The sequence below is a fragment of the Thalassophryne amazonica genome, chromosome 18, assembly GCF_902500255.1.
Source record: "Thalassophryne amazonica chromosome 18, fThaAma1.1, whole genome shotgun sequence".
Classification (NCBI taxonomy): domain Eukaryota; kingdom Metazoa; phylum Chordata; class Actinopteri; order Batrachoidiformes; family Batrachoididae; genus Thalassophryne; species Thalassophryne amazonica.
This window is the reverse complement of record NC_047120.1, coordinates 62530565-62548378: the sequence shown is the minus strand read 5'-3', so window position 1 is coordinate 62548378 and position 17814 is coordinate 62530565. Positions and strand designations below refer to the sequence as shown.

The 17814-nt window shown below is 41.3% G+C and overlaps 1 pseudogene; it reads left to right on the top strand.

Moving 5' to 3' along the window:
- The window catches only part of LOC117530528, a 57385-nt pseudogene that overhangs the window by 1523 nt on the left and 38048 nt on the right, over positions 1–17814 (top strand).

Here is a 17814-nt window from a genome sequence, read left to right as displayed (position 1 = left end):
CACAGCTTTGTTACATAAACAATACACAGCGGCTCTAACGTGGCTAATGCAGCTTTGTTACATAAACGATACACAGTGGCTCTGATGTGGCTAACGCAGCTTTGTTACATAAACGATACACAGCGGCTCTAGCGTGGCTAACGCAGCTTTGTCACATAAACGATACACAGCGGCTCTAGCGTGGCTAACGCAGCTTTGTCACATAAACGACACACAGCGGCTCTAGCGTGGCTAACGCAGCTTTGTCACATAAATGATACACAGCGGCTCTAGCGTGGCTAATGAAGCTTTGTCACATAAACGATACACAGCAGCTCTAGCGTGGCTAACGCAGCTTTGTCACATAAACGATACACAGTGGCTCTAGCGTGGCTAACGCAGCTTTGTCACATAAACGATACACAGCCGCTCTAGCGTGGCTAATGCAGCTTTGTTACATAAACAATACACAGCGGCTCTAACGTGGCTAACGCAGCTTTGTTACATAAACAATACACATTGGCAGTAACGCACTGTTACATAAATGATGCACAGCATCCCTAATGTGGGTAATGACTATGTGACATAAATGATATGCAGTGGCACTACTGTGGGTAACGTGGTATTGTTACACAAGCGATGTCCAGCAGCTCTAACACGGCTAATGTGGCTGCGTCACACAAACGGTTTGCAGTGTTTTGGTACAAAACCTGTTGTTTAATTTTGTTTTTCAGCTGCAGAGTGAAAATGCTCTTGGTGAAATGTTTTGTGTATTTCATTTCCTTTGATGAGTAAATGAGGTCAGAGAAGACTGAAGGTGCAAAGTGACCTAGTTTGTAGTTTTGCTGTGCAGTTGTAGAGACCGCAGCTTCACACTGATACACACGTGTTGTCTGATGTTATGCTGTGAAGCAGATGGCGGTCTTTGCTCAGATAAGGAATCCACAGTCTTTCTTGTCCTGCCAGGATATTGACTACAGAACATTTTGACACAGTGCTCTTTATCTGTTCAGTCTGTGTGTGAAAGCTACATGTAGTATGTTAAGATCTTTGAAAAAGAAATTTGTGTAACCGTAGCATATGTTGTCACAGTTAACCAACTTGGAAGCCTTTTTTTTTTTTTCTTCTTTATCAATACAAAAGACATTTTTTTTTCTTTCCCTCTGCCAGTCAGTGAGGGTAAAACAAACAGTGACTGAGTTTAGAGTGCATCGGTTCCACATCCGAGGTGTGAAATTTTGACAGTAGATAAATAGCTGTTTTTAGATGCATGGTGAAACTCATTAGCTTAGTGTATAAGTTAGCCTCTTTGCAAAGATAATTATGACTACATGGATCACCCACTCCCATCCCTGTCCCCAACAACATCTAAAGATCAGAGTTCACATTCTCCAGTCAAACTGGTTATATCGCCAAAGTGTTTCTTAAAAAAATGCCTTATCACAGTCTGTAAGGTGGAGTGGTACTGGAACTTGTGTATATGTCAGTCATTGTCATTTCTCTTCCGATTTTCTTCGATAGGCAAGTCTCACCAGAGTTCATCCCTGTCATTGGAGAACCAGCACAGCTACTCTTGGTACCAAAACGCGTCTGAGAGTGACAGGAAGCCCATGGCACAGACCACCACCCTGAAGACAGGGTCCAATGCAGATCCCACCTACGACACCTGGAGCGCTATCATAGGTCTTCGTTCACCCTCGCCCAGCCAAGAACCCCGCAACCCCGCCCCCACGCTTTGGACCTCATTTGGGAGCACTGTACGCAGCTGTGACCCTGGACGGACCCGGATTGAGAAGCCTCCCTCTCCTCCTCAGCTGCAGAGTCCCAGTGAGAGTGAGGCCCCTCGCGGGTGATTTGGACTTCATTGTCGAAACGTCTGAATACTCGCAGGTGTCCGCCTCGTCATCGCTACTAAGAAACTCAAACTGCCGAACATACAGGAGGCCCAACAAACAGGGCTCCAACAAAACCTGGGACTCCAGTGGCTTTTCAAGCATTGATTTTGGTGCTGACCTTCCGAAATCCACATCTGACAGCAGCCACAAAACAACAGCAGGAGAGCCGCAGGGAAGGGCGAGGGACTGCACAGTGCTCCACCCCTCTTCGGTGTCGATGTGCAATGTCACCTTTCAGGGCCGAGGGGCGGAAGAGTTTAGCAGTGACACAACTGCAGGTGCTGCTAGTAGCAGTGTTGTTTCTGGCAGTACAGCAGAGGTGGAAGAAGCAGGGTGGCAGCGGAAGAAGAGTGAACTACAAAACACAAGGTACAGCAACACACAGGTCATCTGCAGACTGCCAGTAAAGGTCCAATTTATATCCGATTTGAACCTGAGTCCATGTCACAGTGTCTGAACAGTCAAAAGTTGCACAAAATCTGTATATTTATTTATATCCTTTCCTAAATTTGTTTCAAGCCTCATTTGTAGGCTGTTTGAAATACTTTTCAAAAGGCATTTTTGCAAATCTGAACACTAAAAAAACATGCATTTTGTCACATCTGATACTTTTCACACCTTGTAAAGCTTTGGGGGAGGGAGGAGCTTTACGTGTTTGCAGTGTCTGGTGGGGGAGGGGGTAGTGAACAGCTGAAAGTGACGTCAGACAGCAGTTATGCAACTGTTTTGGTCTGTGACTACTAGGCATGGGCCGGTATGAGATTTGGGCGGTATGATAACCGTGGGCAAAAATACCGCAGTTTCACGGTATTATGTATAGCTTTAAAACGTACTTTAACAACATTATGGCTATTTGCATATGAAGCGCGCGATTCAGGTGCACTAATTGATGCGATGTCTACCGCTATGAGCACTATACCACTGATAACTGTAGAGAAAATACAAAAATGACAGTCTCTCTTTTAGACTTTTAGCGTCTGCCCTGTGGGAAACATGACTTATGAGGGTAGGCTGAAAAGTTCTAAGGCTCACCAAGAAGGAGAAATGCCATTTCAATAAAACTTGGCATGCATTAAGTTCAACTCTTCTGATGACTAACTGTGTTATTTTCTTCCAGGTTGTGAGGTAGTTTGTGGTTCAAAGCCAAGTTTGAAAGTGCGTGGTAGAGGGAAACGGCAAAAATGGACAAAATCTGGCATTGCGGTGTGATTAAGTATCTGCATAAGAAGGGGTTAAAGCCCAAAGACATTCATGCAGATATGGTTGCTACATTAGGGGATGAAGCTCCCTCCATATCTACAGTGCAGAAGTGGGCAGCTGAATTTAAGAGGGGCAGAGAGATCCTTGAAGACGACCCAAGGTCTGGGCAGCCTGCAACAGCCACAACCCAGAAAAACATTGACCTTGTTCATGAAATGGTGATGGACGACAGACGATCGACGATTAATCAGCTAGCAGATGCTGTGGGAATATCCCGTGAGAGAATTTAACATATTCTGCATGAAGAACTTGGAATGTCAAAGGTGTCAGCTCGGTGGGTGCCACGTCTTCTGACGCCTGATCAGAAACGCACCAGGCTAGTCATGTTGAAGGCAAACTTGGCTCAATTTGAAGAGGATCCAGCCAATTACATGGAACATTTTTTTTACCCAGGATGAGTGTTGGGTTCACCACTTTGAACCAGAGACAAAAAAACAATCAGTGCAGTGGAAACACCCAAGGTCACCACCTCCAAAGAAGGCCAAGGTCGTTTTGTCTGCGGGAAGGTCATGGTTTCAGTTTTCTGGGATGCCAGGGCATTGTGTTTGTGGACTATCTTGAAAAGGGACAAACCATAAATGGACAGTACTATTCTAACCTACTGAGACAGTTACGCGAGGCTATCAAAAAGAAGTGACCAGGAAAGCTGACGAAAGGGGTGCTGTTCCATCAAGATAATGCCCCAGCTCACAAGTCAACAGTGGCCATGGCCACTATCCATGAGTGTGGATTCGAACTGGTAGATCACCCACCATACTCCCCTGACTTGGCACCCTCAGACTTTCATCTGTTCCCAAACCTGAAAAAAAAAACTTGGCTAGGAAGCACTATCGGAGCAATGATGAGGTGATGGCTGCCATGGGCACTATTTGACTCTCAAGATGAAAACTTCTATGCCAAGGGAATCGAAGCACTCAAGCACCGCAGGAAGAAGTGTGTGGAGTTTCAGGGAGACTATGTAGAAAAATAACCCTGAATTTGTTCAATTCGACAACTGCATCATAGTCAGCCTTAGAACTTTTCAGCCTACCCTCATACTTGCTTAAGGAGAAACATTGGCTGGAATAAGGTCCAGAACTCGGGAATGCTCAATACTTGGCCCAGCTTCACCAACAAAGTGCTTGGAATAGATGTATTTGTCCTTCTTGACATTGACTTGACAAATTTGGTCGACCGCAAGCACGACTCGAGTCCAACACTTGTACTTCTCAGTGGTTTCAAAGATGGGATAAAGTTTACTCCTTCCATGTAATCCTTTGCGGGTATCTTGAATCGCTCAGAGTCTGACACATGCCATAGCTACGGTGCTTTCTTGCCACTGTTTTTGTTTTGAAGGGCTATTCCACGGAAAATAAAACGGAAAAAAATTGTTCGAATAGCTTTTCCATCTGAATCAGACGCTCAAAGCGCTTTACAATTATGCCTCACATTCACCCCGATGTTAGGGTGCTGCCATACAAGGCGCTCACTACACACCGGGAGCAATAGGGGATTAAAGGCCTTGCCCAAGGGCCCTTACTGATTTTCCAGTCAGGTGGGGATTTGAACCCATGATCTTCTGGACTCAACCCCAACACCTTAGCCACTAGACCATCACCTCCCCTGTCTCCGGGTGATTTATCTTTTGGAGCAGATTGGTCAAATGCCAGTGTCAAAAATAGAGAAAAAGACACTATTTTCTTGGCCATCTCCCACAACCAATAGGACAAAACGACAATCAGTGCAATTTATGTCTGTCGTGCCAAACTGCAACACGTTATCTCGAGTCATTATGCCTATACTTTACCCATCCCTTTAGCAAGTACATGAGATTAAGCATTAATTAAACATAAAATGGCATCAATAAACTCCCCCTCCCCAAAAAGCCTCCTATTCCTTATGTGTGCCATCACGCACATAAGCTTTGCACGGCCCCTCTGATGCCTTTCATATTGGGATATGTCGAAACACATACTGCATCTTAATAAGTAAAAAGTAATAAAAGTCTGCAAAAAGATGCTTGGAAAGACGTTTGTGCCGCACTAGGGATGGGTATCGAGAACCGTTTTTTTTCGAGAATCGCTAAGAAATTATTCGATCCACCGACATTAATAGCCTTTCATTCGCTTATGGGTCCTTCAGAGTGGCTGTTGTTTTTGAGGGTGTTTTAAATGATCATTTCTTTATGTTGATTTCAGACCCTGCAGCGGGTTTGTAATCAACCGCTTCTGCAGTGGCTCTGCTTGAAAATTGAAGCAACGAATCAGTGTTCCAACCAACTGCTTGGCTGCTTTTCCGAAGTGGCAAGTCCGCTTCTTAACCCCTCTCAGAGCCATTTAAAAATGTCAATTGTGAGTCACTTTTGTGCGGATGAAAGTCACTAACTAGGACTCTTGTTGCGAGCAAGAAATGAAAATCGTCCTCCGTTCTGTTCGCACAGCTCCAAACGCTGTGCGGCTCTCTGCCGAGTCAAGTTAGAATCGGGTCGGAATTAATAACTTCAAAGCGAATTTTAAATAAAATGACACCCCTGTCCAAAGGTAATATAGACAACAAAACTACAACAGACTAAAACGTTTTTTTACCTCCCAAAATGAGACGTTCTGCGTTCTTTATGGCGTTGACATGCAGTGCAACCGGCTGCAAGAGCTCAGCTCAGAGGTATGGAGTGACATTTGTCATTATTTGAAAGGAAATGCTTTTGAGAAAACTACAGATTTTGTTTATTTTTTATTTATGTCCAGAGATCAAGGATCCAGTGACCAGTTTCAGATTTATTTACTTTAAGACTCAATAAAATGTTATTGACATAGAAAACCTGTAAAGCCTACTTTAGTACACAGAGATAATGATAAGGGAATCGATAAGGAATTGGATAGATAAGCGGAATTGATAATGGCATCAATATCAATAAAATCTTACCAGTATCCATCCCTCTGCCCAGGGAAGTATTCCAGTTTCTGTCATGTCTGTTGCTGTCTTGTAACATAACTTGGTAAAGTAGGGTTTATGAAAGGTGTTTTTTTTTTTTATTTCTCTCTCTCTCATTTGAATGAACACCTACTTTTAGAGTGTCATGTTATGAGAAGCCTGTGCATGTCATGTACTGTCACTGTGGAAGCCAGTTGTTGTGGCTGCTGCTGGCCTACTGTCCACTATTAGCGGTTTGTATTTCCTGACTGCTAACTAGACTTAAACCTGGTTCACACGACAGGATTTAAAAATTATCTTTAGGTTTCCAAAACCTGAGAGACCACACACGTGAAGATAAAAAAATCATAGCTCTAACAGGTTTGGTTGTACAGTTTGTGGTGTTCAGCCACACGGTAAGGACAACACCACCACACACGAACAGATTTAACACACGAACATTCCCAACTCAGACAGAAAATCTCGCAAAATCTCTCGAGATTAAACGTGACTTCAGAGTAAACAAACGGAGATACTTTGTGGACTATTTAAAACAGGGGGAAAAAACAATACAAAAAGAAAAGAAAAGGCGTTCTTTAAAGGAGTGGGGAACAGTGCGACCACCAGACTTTCTGGTACGTCAGAACAGTCGTGTTGATTTATTTGCCGCTCCGTGCGTCCGTCACCTCGCTTTCTGATTGGCTGCACGTCACATTCAGCAGCTGTGTGCTCGTTTGGTCGGAGGACCCAACACACACAGCGATATCGGGCCAAAAAATCCAACATGTTGAATATCCCCAATTTGCGATCAGAGTGCTCCTGACGCCCTTCCGAGCCGATCAGAGCGCTCTTAACACCCACACATGGCAGGAATATCTGATAAGATTATCTTCAGTGTCATCACGATTGTCCTTAAGATTGTCGAAGGGGAAGATCGGGTCCGATACCGGCCTAATTATTCAGCCGTGGGAAAATTGTTTTGAGTGAATTTTTTGTTGTTGTTGTTTTTATTTATTTATATTTATTCTAATTATTCAGGTTAACTGCTGATCTGTTTTCTGCCCTAATACACTTGGGTGTTTGAATTTGAAAATGATTGATTGTGTAACCCCATTTCCTGACACCAAGGTTCGAAACTGTTCTCTGAACTGTTATTTACATTCTACAGAAGTTAAAAAGGTAAGCTAAAATAAATTTTACAATATTAGAAATGAATCATAGCCATTCATTAATGATTATTCATAGGACATCTGTTGTGTAGTGGACATTCATATAATTTTAAAAAACATTTTTTGTTGTTTTTGTTCAGCTTTTTGTTTTATTGAATTGTTGGGCTGCTTAAAGAGGAAATGGGCAGGAATAGTATGAAGATCGGTACTGATGATGTTTTCACAGCAGGATCCGGCAGACCCAGGCCAAGCCGAAGAAGGACAGCAAGCGGGACCTGTTTGGTTTGACGATGCAGATGGCCAGCAGGATGAGAACAGCAGTGACAACTCCGATGGCCATTCTAATTACAAGATCAAATACTTTGGCTTTGATGACATGATGACAGCGACGGTGCAGACGATGATGGTGATGGCTGAAACACAGGAGGCTAGCCAAGAAGCGGCTGTCGCCAAGGCAGCGCCAGAGGTTGTCATGGAAGAACCACCTGCTGACACCGTCGCCAGATCCCTTCGATACACTGATGGAGCTTGAACGCCCAGCAGCCATGGAAAGCAAGAACAGCTCTGAGAGCAGCCGGATACGAAGAGGTTAGCATGCATGCTGCTCTAATGCTAGGTCGGTTGCTAATGACGATACTGGCTTGGATGTAAGAATTCCATCAGATGAGTTCTTATGTTACATGCTAGTTGTGGTTCTGCAGTGTCTGTGACTAACTTCTGCAAACCACCCATGTCTACCCCACCCCTTTTTTTTCCCTCCTCGGGTGAATTTTTTTTTTCTTTTTCAAAATGGTCTTGGTGGCCAGTGGTCACACCCAAAAATGACTGATGACCATTTATATGTTGTGAAATTTTAAGTACACTTTAAGAAGGGATGCTCCAATCATGTTTTATGTTGCTGATACCGATCAGCCTTGAGTGCCGATCAGATTCCGATCACATGGATTGGCTGTAAATTTTTCAGTTTAGTTATTATAAGTGCTACTAGGCTGGCTTCATAAATCACCTTAATTTAGGCAAAAACATATTTTGCTTAATTCTTCAAAGAAAAATGTTTAAAAACTTGCAGGCACAGTGCTGCAACTATTCAGTCAAAAGGCCAACTGAAAAACACCTAAATTTACCTGCTATCAGTAACACAGTCTTTAACAGATTGAAAACATTAAGGCTCTGAAAAAGTGCAGAAAGTCTAATAGGGAAAAAAAGGGAATATATCTCACTACATTGTATAAATCATACAAGAGCAATCAGAGATTTCTGACGTCCACCAGTCCGTATCACCTCCAAAATTCAGTGGTGTCCTCCATGCCTTAATATCTGTGGTGCAAATTTGGTGAGAAGCCATGAAGTAGTTTTGAAGAAATCTTTCAAAGCCTGTATAAAGGGAATTCTTGATCCAGAATCTGCATCTGGAGCACCTCAAAAATGCAGTGGCGTCTTCCATGCCCTAATAGCCAACTGTGATGCAAATTTGGTGATTATCCCTGAAGTAGTTTTGACGTAATCCTTCAAAGCGTATATAAAGTGAAATCTTGATCCAGAATTTGGATTTGGATCCAGATCTCCTCCAAAATTGAATGGATGCATGGCTTAATATGCATCTGTGGTGCAAATTTGGTGAGAATCCGTGAAGCAGTTTTGACATAATCCTTCAAAGTGTACATAAAGTGAAATCTTGATCCAGAATCCAGATTTGGATCCAGATCACCTCCAAAATTTAATGGAGTTTCCATGAGTTTGCATTTGGTATCCCCAGTTATACAGCTTCATGATGAAGTGATATAGAGGAGGATTTTCTTTCACCAAAACATTAAATCTAGGCTTGTATCTCAGATGTACCTTCTGGAAAATTGTAGCTGAACATTCAGGTCTTCTTTTTAAGAAAACCCTCCTGTATACCACTTCATCATGAATCTGTATAACTGGGGATAAAAATGCAAAACATGCATAGTGCAAAATGCATGTTTTGCATATGGCTTTCCTCACTCTTCTCCTTCTTGCACAGTCACTCGATTTTTGAGAGCTGTCTACTCCATACAGATTTACCACAGAGTGCCATACTGTTCGTATTTCTTCACAACTGATGTCAATAAAGTCCAAGACATATTCACTGACTTGGAAATGTTCATGTATCTATCCCCTGACTTGTCTGAAGAAAACTGGCAATAAAATTGATTATTTCCAAGTATTATACCAAAGGGGCCCATTACTTATGCATCCCATCATCTGGTTTTTATATTTTAATTAAATTATATCATGTTGTAGAGGTTTGAGTTGAAGGAAAGATAATTTAGAAATTTTATATTCAGAAGCCTGATTTACTTACTGTATTTGAAATGCCATAAAGAAATTAAAATGTGTGAAATACCAAGGGGCTGATACTTTTGCAAGCCACTGTATATAATGGATTTGTCCATTTCATACATATAACGGATTTCAATAATAACGGACAAAATGAGTTTTACTGTATTTTCATGTCTAGGTGTGTGTTATTTCCCGATACCCCCCACCCCCACCCCCCCCCAACTGTTGGTTCAGCAGATAAACTTGCAGTTTCTTTGCAGATGTTCTGGACTTCTCAGAGGACGGTCTCAGGGTGTTGGCCGGGGGACCCAGGAGGCCAGCTCAGGGCAAACCAGCCGAGAGGAACCCAGACACCTTCCGGAGGATTTTCAGTGCACACAAGAAGGTTTGCGACACTTGCTTGTACCAGCACCGAGTCACTTCATTCAGTACAGCAAGTCGGGTTCCCAGTCAACTCTCAAATATTGGCAGACAAACTGATGTTGGATTTTTAATACTCTTTTGTATACAGAACAGTACATCCAAGGTGTTTCCCTGTTTGTTTGTTTTTTTTTATATCCAATCCAAGTACACCCAAGAGGTAACAAAACTTAAAAAAAGCAACAGACCATTTTTTTGGGGGGGGGGTGGGGGGGTTACTTTTTGAAAAGATTTAAATTGTGAGCAATTCTGCAAAGTATGACCATTCATCTTTGCAGTATTTAACAGGCAGTATGGTGGTTATTGGTTAGCACTGTTGCCTCACAGCAAGAAGGTCATGGGATCGATTCCCTCCTGTGGAGCTTAGATGTTCTCCCCCTTTTGTGTGGGCTTCCTCCAGGTACCCCGGTTGCCTCCCACATTTAAGACATGCAGGTTAGGTGAATTGGAAACTTTATAATTGCCCGGATCTCCCTTGCAAAAGAGATCTTGATCTCAATGGGACTAACCTGCTTAAATAAAAAAAAATGTTTTGGTTTGTGCTTGTTGCGAACTACAAGCATAGCATATATACATTGGCTTGATTTTAATGTGCTTGCAATGCGCTCTGTGTATGTAGGAAAATACAGGTTTCTGCTTGGGACCATATTGCTCAGTCTAGTTATCCTGGTCATTCATTCATAGCAGTGTTTCCTCACTGAAGGTAATTTAGGAAAAGGAATTTAGTCGATAGAATCGAGGTGGTTGCCGCTGACTTATTAGCCATTATGTGAAGGAGGGATAATGTTGTCTTTGAATGTCTCTAGAATGCAGTTTTATTTATCAGATCATTAATGGCCTGTCGTTCTGTGCTTCTTCAGGCTGATTGATTTCATAAGAGCCTTTTTATAGAGTAGACAGATCTGTGTCCTTAATCCACACCAGCGGAAACCGTCTTCAGTAACTTGTGTATTTCATAGATAGTTTGGCTTTGCATGGCAGCATGTATTTGAGATCTTCCAAGCATGATCGTGAGATGAGTGCGATCGATGGTGTGATGAGGCGAGTGTGTGATTTTTTTTTTTTTGATTTTTTTTTTATACGGTTTTAATGGTTGATCATTTCAGGCTGATTATGTTTGTTCGTTTTTCTTTGTTTATATCACAGTTGGGCTAGAAATAACTGTTTCATAACAATGTGGCTCAGTCTTACTATTTAAACTTTAGTCAATAAAATATCAGAAATGTGTGATGTCCTGGTACTGTTGAAGAGACAGAGAGAACTTTCGCTCTCAGGACAGAGATGAAAGTTGTTGGAGTGCTGAAGCTAATTTTCTGTGTCTGACCATTGCAGATGAGTGGACAGGGAACGAGGAGACTCATTGCACATTTTGAACATTATAATGTGCCAAATGTGATGTCTCATATTCTCTGTTGGTCTCCAGTTTCACTGCTTTCATCCGTTCGTAAAAGTTGAATAAGTTGTTTGGGTTTTTATTTAGTTCTCCTGATGATTTTCCTCATCTCCCCTTTTTTCTTTTTTTTTTGGGGGGGGGGGGGGGGGGGGGCAACAAGAGTGTGCATCAGCCTCGACACATAAGGTGCAGATTATTGTGAAAGCCCCCCCCCCCCCAACATACCTGAGAGTCGTGTTAAGCTTGTTATCTAAACAGCAGCTCTTTAAAGTGGCTGCCGTGTGAACTCAATTACAATAAATTGTACATTTGTGGCATCAGTGGAGCCGGACAGCTGTTAGCTTATTCCACCGAGGACGGGTGGAGATATTACACGTCCCCATAATGGTGGCAGGTAGACAGATTGTCCATGTTTCAGAGACAGTGTGGCGAGGTTATTTGGACAAACTTTTAATGGAATGAGCAGTTATTAGTTCCACAAGCATCAAACTCTCCATTCCGCCGCTGTGACTCCGTCCCTCGACTACAACTTAATAGTTTTATTTATGTATCTTCGTATTATGCTGTCCCCAAACTCCAGATGAGCTGTCTTTTCTTTTTGTCATCTTAAAAGGCATACAAATGAGATAATTTTGAGAAAATCTTTGAAAACCTTTTTTTTTTTGTGTGTGTGTGGGGGAGGGGGTTGATTTGTAAATGGTAGGGTATGACTGTTGGTAACTCATTTCATAAGCAGCAAATCATTGGAATTCTCTTATCGAGCAATTTTTTTTCCCCCCATTTCTAAAGGGTGAACTTCTTTTTTCTGTTTTCTTTTTCCTCTACATTCAAGAAAATTTAATTGCATTGAAAAATACTGATTTTCCAAGCTGTTGAGCACCAATGACGGACTGGGCTCACCAGCTTTTCAAAACTTTTAAAAGTTGTTCATTGTTTCATAGATGGAAATGACCAATTCACCAGTTGGTAAACTGGGTTAAATTGGATTGAAGGTGAATGACTGTTTGCTTAAAATTAACTAAGTATGTTGATTGTAGTTGGAGTTTTATAATTTTTAAGGTTTTTAACACTTCCTGGCAAATCGCTAAATCATCTCGGTCTCATCATCATGAGATGATGATGAGATGAGGTAACTGAGTGCAGTCCTGCTCAAACCGCTTGGAGTGCCTTTTTTTTTTTTTTTTGAAAACTCTTCTGCATATAGTGTTGGACAGACCAACAGAGCGGTTTGTTTTCCACTTGATTTGTTTTAGAGCCCACAGCGGGATAACGGCCGCATTCGCCCTCCTTCCTCACGCGCTCTCTCCCATGCTGCTTAGCGGTGGGTGGACGGGGCAAGTGGGCGTCTGTGCCATTCAGATTCCTGCAGGATGCTTTAATTTGGTGTGATGATGTTCCAGCGTAGCAGAGCTCATCTTCAACCTCCCCTTTTGTCTCATCTTATTAACCCCGCGGTGCCTCCCCAACAAAAAAATACCTCCCAGTGTTCCCTGCTCCAAACGCCAACACTCTCCCCGTGCTTCCATCTTTCCCTCTTTTGTTTTTTTGTTGTGAATACCCCAGCAACCACCAACCACAGGTTTGGCAAAAGTCTCTGGAGAGGAGCTGAGCCAAAGCTGAACTGATGATGGTTTCCACCCTGCTGTTTGACCGCTGCTGGCCCCCAGTCACCAGCTCCTCACTTTCCACTTTTCTTCTCTCTTTTCTTCACCATCTTCATTCCAGGATATAATCTGCTTTCTTTACATCTTTTACACTTTTCTTTGGACTTAAAGCAACTGCTCAGCCTCAATCATAATAAAGACTTGTTTGAAACAAACAATAATTGTACTTCATTCTGGAGGTGGACGATATGACCTGAAATTAATATCACAGTATTTTTCCCCTTTTTGGACATTGATGTATTGTATCCCAGTGTTACTAGTTTTGCTCAATCGACCCCTTTCATATTTTTTTAAGCAAGTGTTTAACTTAGACTGTTCTCATCTCATAAATGCTGCTTTACAGGTTAAAAAAACAAAAAACAAACTTAATGAATGAAATATTGTTACAGTTTTATACATTTAAAGGGAATAGATAATCAAAATCATCTTTTTCATGTTTTTGGTGTTAGTTCAGTCTCCCCGCTGTGAGGAATACACACGAAGTGCCAGCAAGTTTCAGAACCTCTGTTTCAAGTATTTCTCCTTTTTTGAATTGCCCCTAGAAAACAGGCCAATCCATTTTTGAGAGAAAACTTACGTCACTTTTTCACCAATAACCCCCACACACACACACACCCACACCCACCCCCTTTCAAACACGCCCCTTCGAAATTAATTATTCATAAGGTTGTGCCCACCCATTCGTAACACTCGAAGAGAAGCAATGGCGAGCTACAGGTGTGCTTTCCCAGGCTGTTTTAGTGGACTACGATCTTCCCACGGAAAGCAGTGTACGCGATCACTGGCTTTTATTCATTTTTAACTGCATCCCCAGTACATACAACCGCCGACTATTTCTTTGCTCTGCGCATTTCACGGAGGACTTTCACAAACCTTGCACGATTTCGAGCTGGCTTCAGTCGGCATTTAATACTCAGTAGAGGGTCAGTTCCGACTCTGCGACAAACTCAACCCCAGCAATAAGTACAGCCTGTGAGTATCACATTTTCTTTTGTTTTAAATTTGTGTTGCGCCATATTCCTGTTATAAGAATTGCACGTTAGCTCTGGTTTGTTCCTCTAAAGGGAATGAGCTAACCCCTTAGCAGCTAGGAATGTGTATCGAGAACCGGTTCCTTTTGGGTATCGTTAAGAAATGACTCAATCCACCGACATCAATAAGCTTTGTGCTTAACGATTATGTTATCGGTCCTTCAGGGTGGCCGTTGTTTTGGGGGGTGTTTGTCAGGAAAATGATCATTTCTGTATTGATTACAGACCCTGCAGCGGGTCTGTAAACAACTTTTCTGCAGCGCGGCTTTGCTTTGAACCTTGAACCAATCGAAGCAGTGCTTCGCAGATTGAAGCAATGCTTTGATTATTCTTTCTTTTGCTTAATTTTCTCCTGCTAAAACCCTAAAGAGCTGTGAGTCTGTGAGTATTATTTACCTTTTCTATGTTAAACCGACCTGTTATGTTCTTCTGAAACAGTTGATAGATGTATTTTATAACTTAAAAACGGGAGCGATGCTAACACGTTAGCATGTCTATGGCATTTTCAATGTTAAAAGTTAGCATTGCAGCTGTCATCACGTTCGGGTGCATTTGTTTTCAAATTGTAATATTTCTTAAATTTATTTTTGTTTATATATTAATAATCTAATGATTATTATATGCAATTTTAGAGAAAGAGGCAAAAAAAACTTGAATAGAAAATATAAAAGCAATGAAAATAAATAAATAATGCTTTCTTTTCAGTGAGAGCAAGGGCAGCCAATCAAACAACGGCAACCGATCAGCGCCACCTACTTGCATTTCATAATGAGGTTGCCAAATAAGCTGAGAGACACCATTCAAGGCAAACGAGGCATTCTAAACCCAGCATAGTAACATAGCTGTTTCAGAGAGCCTTTTAGGAAGGTTCTGAGCCATTACAGACCCAACCAATTTTTTTTGGGCTACATATTACATCACAGAACAAGGATTAATGCCCCATTCAACCTCTCTCTATCACCTTTAAAAGATTGACTGTGTTTAATGACTTACGACTTAACCAGTGCAACAAAATGAATCAGCTGGTTTAGTTTAACTATTTCCATGACTACTATGTCTTATTGTGAAAGTTACTTTGCATTGTGCCAAAAAGAAAAGTATTTTGAAATGATTGACTTTTTTTGATTTTAGGCAATAAAATTACAAACACATATATGTATCTGACTTTTGCCGAGAATAACACAAAAAAGCTTCCAGAACAGGTGCTTATTGAGCAGTGCAGTTGCGTTTGAGGGCTGGTGCTAAAGGGGTAAAAAAAATGACGCATATGACGTAATTTCTCTACTTCCGGGCACCAAACCACGCCAGTTTTTCGGCAAATTACACACAAAGTGAAAATGCAAAGAAAAAGTGATGATGTGGTGGGAAAGTGGATGTGTAGGGTTGGTTATCGAGAACCGGTTCTTTTCGAGTATCATTAATAAATTATTCGATCCGCCGATATCAATAGGCTTTGTGCTTAATGGTTGCCTTATTGGTCCTTTAGAGCAGCTGCTGTTTTTGGGGGTGTTTGTCAGGAAAATGATCATTCCTCTGCATTGATTACAGACCTTGCAGCGGGTCTGTAATCAACCGATTCTGCAGCGCATTTCCACTTTGAAGCGTGAACAAATGAAGCAGTGCTTCAATCCACTATTTTTTGGTTCTTTGATCCGCTGCTGTTCTCAAAGCCATTAAAATATTGTGAGTCACTTTTGTGTGGATTAATTAATTAATTAATTAACTGGGACTCTTGTCTTGTTGCAGTCAAGAAATGAGAATCGTCCTCCGTTTCTTTCGCACAGCTCCAAACGCTGCGCTGCTCACTGCCTAGTCAATTTAGAGTCCCGTCGGAATTAATAACTTCAAAGCGAATCACCATTTTAAATCAAATGACACTTCTTTCCAAATGTTGTAATACAGACAGCAACCTACAACAGACCAAAACATTTTTTCCTCCCAAAACGAGACGTTCTGCATTCTTTATGAATTGCAACCTGACGTGCAGCGCAGCTGACTGCAAGAGCTCAGCTCAGATGCATTGAAAGACATTCATGCCAGTAGTGTCTGAAAGGAAATGCTTTTGACAAAAACTACAGATTTTGTTTATTTGTATTTATGTCCAGAGGTCAAAGATCCACCATGTAGAGTTTAATATGTCCAGAATTTAAGGATCCAGTAACCAATTTCATATTTATTTACTTTGTCTCAATAAAATGTTGTTCAGTTTCAATTCAATTTTAATTTAATGAGCTTATAAAATGCCAAATCACAGCAAAAGCCGTCTCAAGGGACCTCGCACAGAACAGTTCAACATAAAAATTTAATTAAATAAATAAAAATAAAAAATTTCAAATACAGAAGTAAAAAAAAAACACATTAAAAAATAACTATTCATAAGAAAGAGAATAAAAATAGGTTTTAAGTCTTGAAAATGTCCACGGACTCTGACTGCCTCACGGTCGCAGGAAGACCGTTCCACAGAGCAGGTGCACGATAAGAAAAAGCTCTTTAGAAAACCTGTAAAGCCTACTTTTAGTACACAAAAAATTCACAAGAGGTATCAATAAGGGAATCGATAAGGAATCGGATCGATAAGTGGAATTGATAATGGTATCGATATCGATTAAAATCTTATCGATACCCATCCCTAGACATGTGTTGCGGTTTGTTTATGACCTGAAGCTCAAACATGTCAAGGCGGGTTTCCAGGTGAGAGAACGCAGATACTCTGGTTAGCTATATAGGCTAACACTTACAGACACGGCATCTCCTATTTGCCTCATCTTCCCCTCTCCACTGGGAACCGAAAAAATTGCACTTTTCGCGACTGCTTCAGTGATGGCAGTCAAAAACAAAACAGTGCACCATTTTCCCGTGTGAAGTTATGAAGTTATGCTGTGTATATATTAGACAACGGGAATGGAACTCCCCATAAGTAATGAAATCCAGCAATATCTTGCAGGGTTCAAATGAGACAGCGCTGCCCTATTTATATTGTGGTCCTCATAACCCAGCAACAAACAGGAATTCAGGTAAAAATAACAGTAGAATTGATCTTGCTAAAAAGAACACAAAATAAATAAAATGACTTCCGTAGATTAAAAAAAAAGTGAAGAAAACAAAGTTAAAGGGAAGAAATTTGCCAGTTATTAGTATGCTAAAAGGTGACATAATGTGGATGCTTAATAATACAAATAGATGTCTTGAGTATCATAAATAAAACTAGAGAATAACAACTGACTTGTTTTCTAAAAATAGGCTTTGACTCAGGCTGTTGAATGGTTCCGCTCCTTGGGGGGTGAATGGTGGCACAGACCACATATATAATGCTGAATTCAATTAAATTTATTCCATTTATAACACGCCAAATCACAAAAGTTGCCTCAAGGCGTCTCACACAAAACAGTTCAAAATTAAAATGAGTGAGTAAATTAACCCTCTGGGGCCGACGCCGTCGTATACGACAGCTGAGACCAAGCTTTACTAAATTATAAATAACTTTTTAATGATATGAGATAGAAACGTACTTTTTTTTTTTTTGCTGAAAAATTAACTCCGCTGACTTTCGAGCCACCATCCACCATTTTTGTACTCCTCATAGAAGCTGTGTGATGACGTGCGTAATGTGAGTGTCCATTCGGAATTGTTCACCGTCACATGGTCACATTGTAGGGCAGATTTACCTCACGTGATAAACCAAAGATCATTTTTTAGCAGTGATGTGTTACTAGTTGGCCTGTTTGAATAGCCATCTGGCTGTTCGCTCCAATGCGCCCTGTGTCATTACGCACAGCGATCAGTGAAAGTGAGCAGATGGAGAGCCTCTGA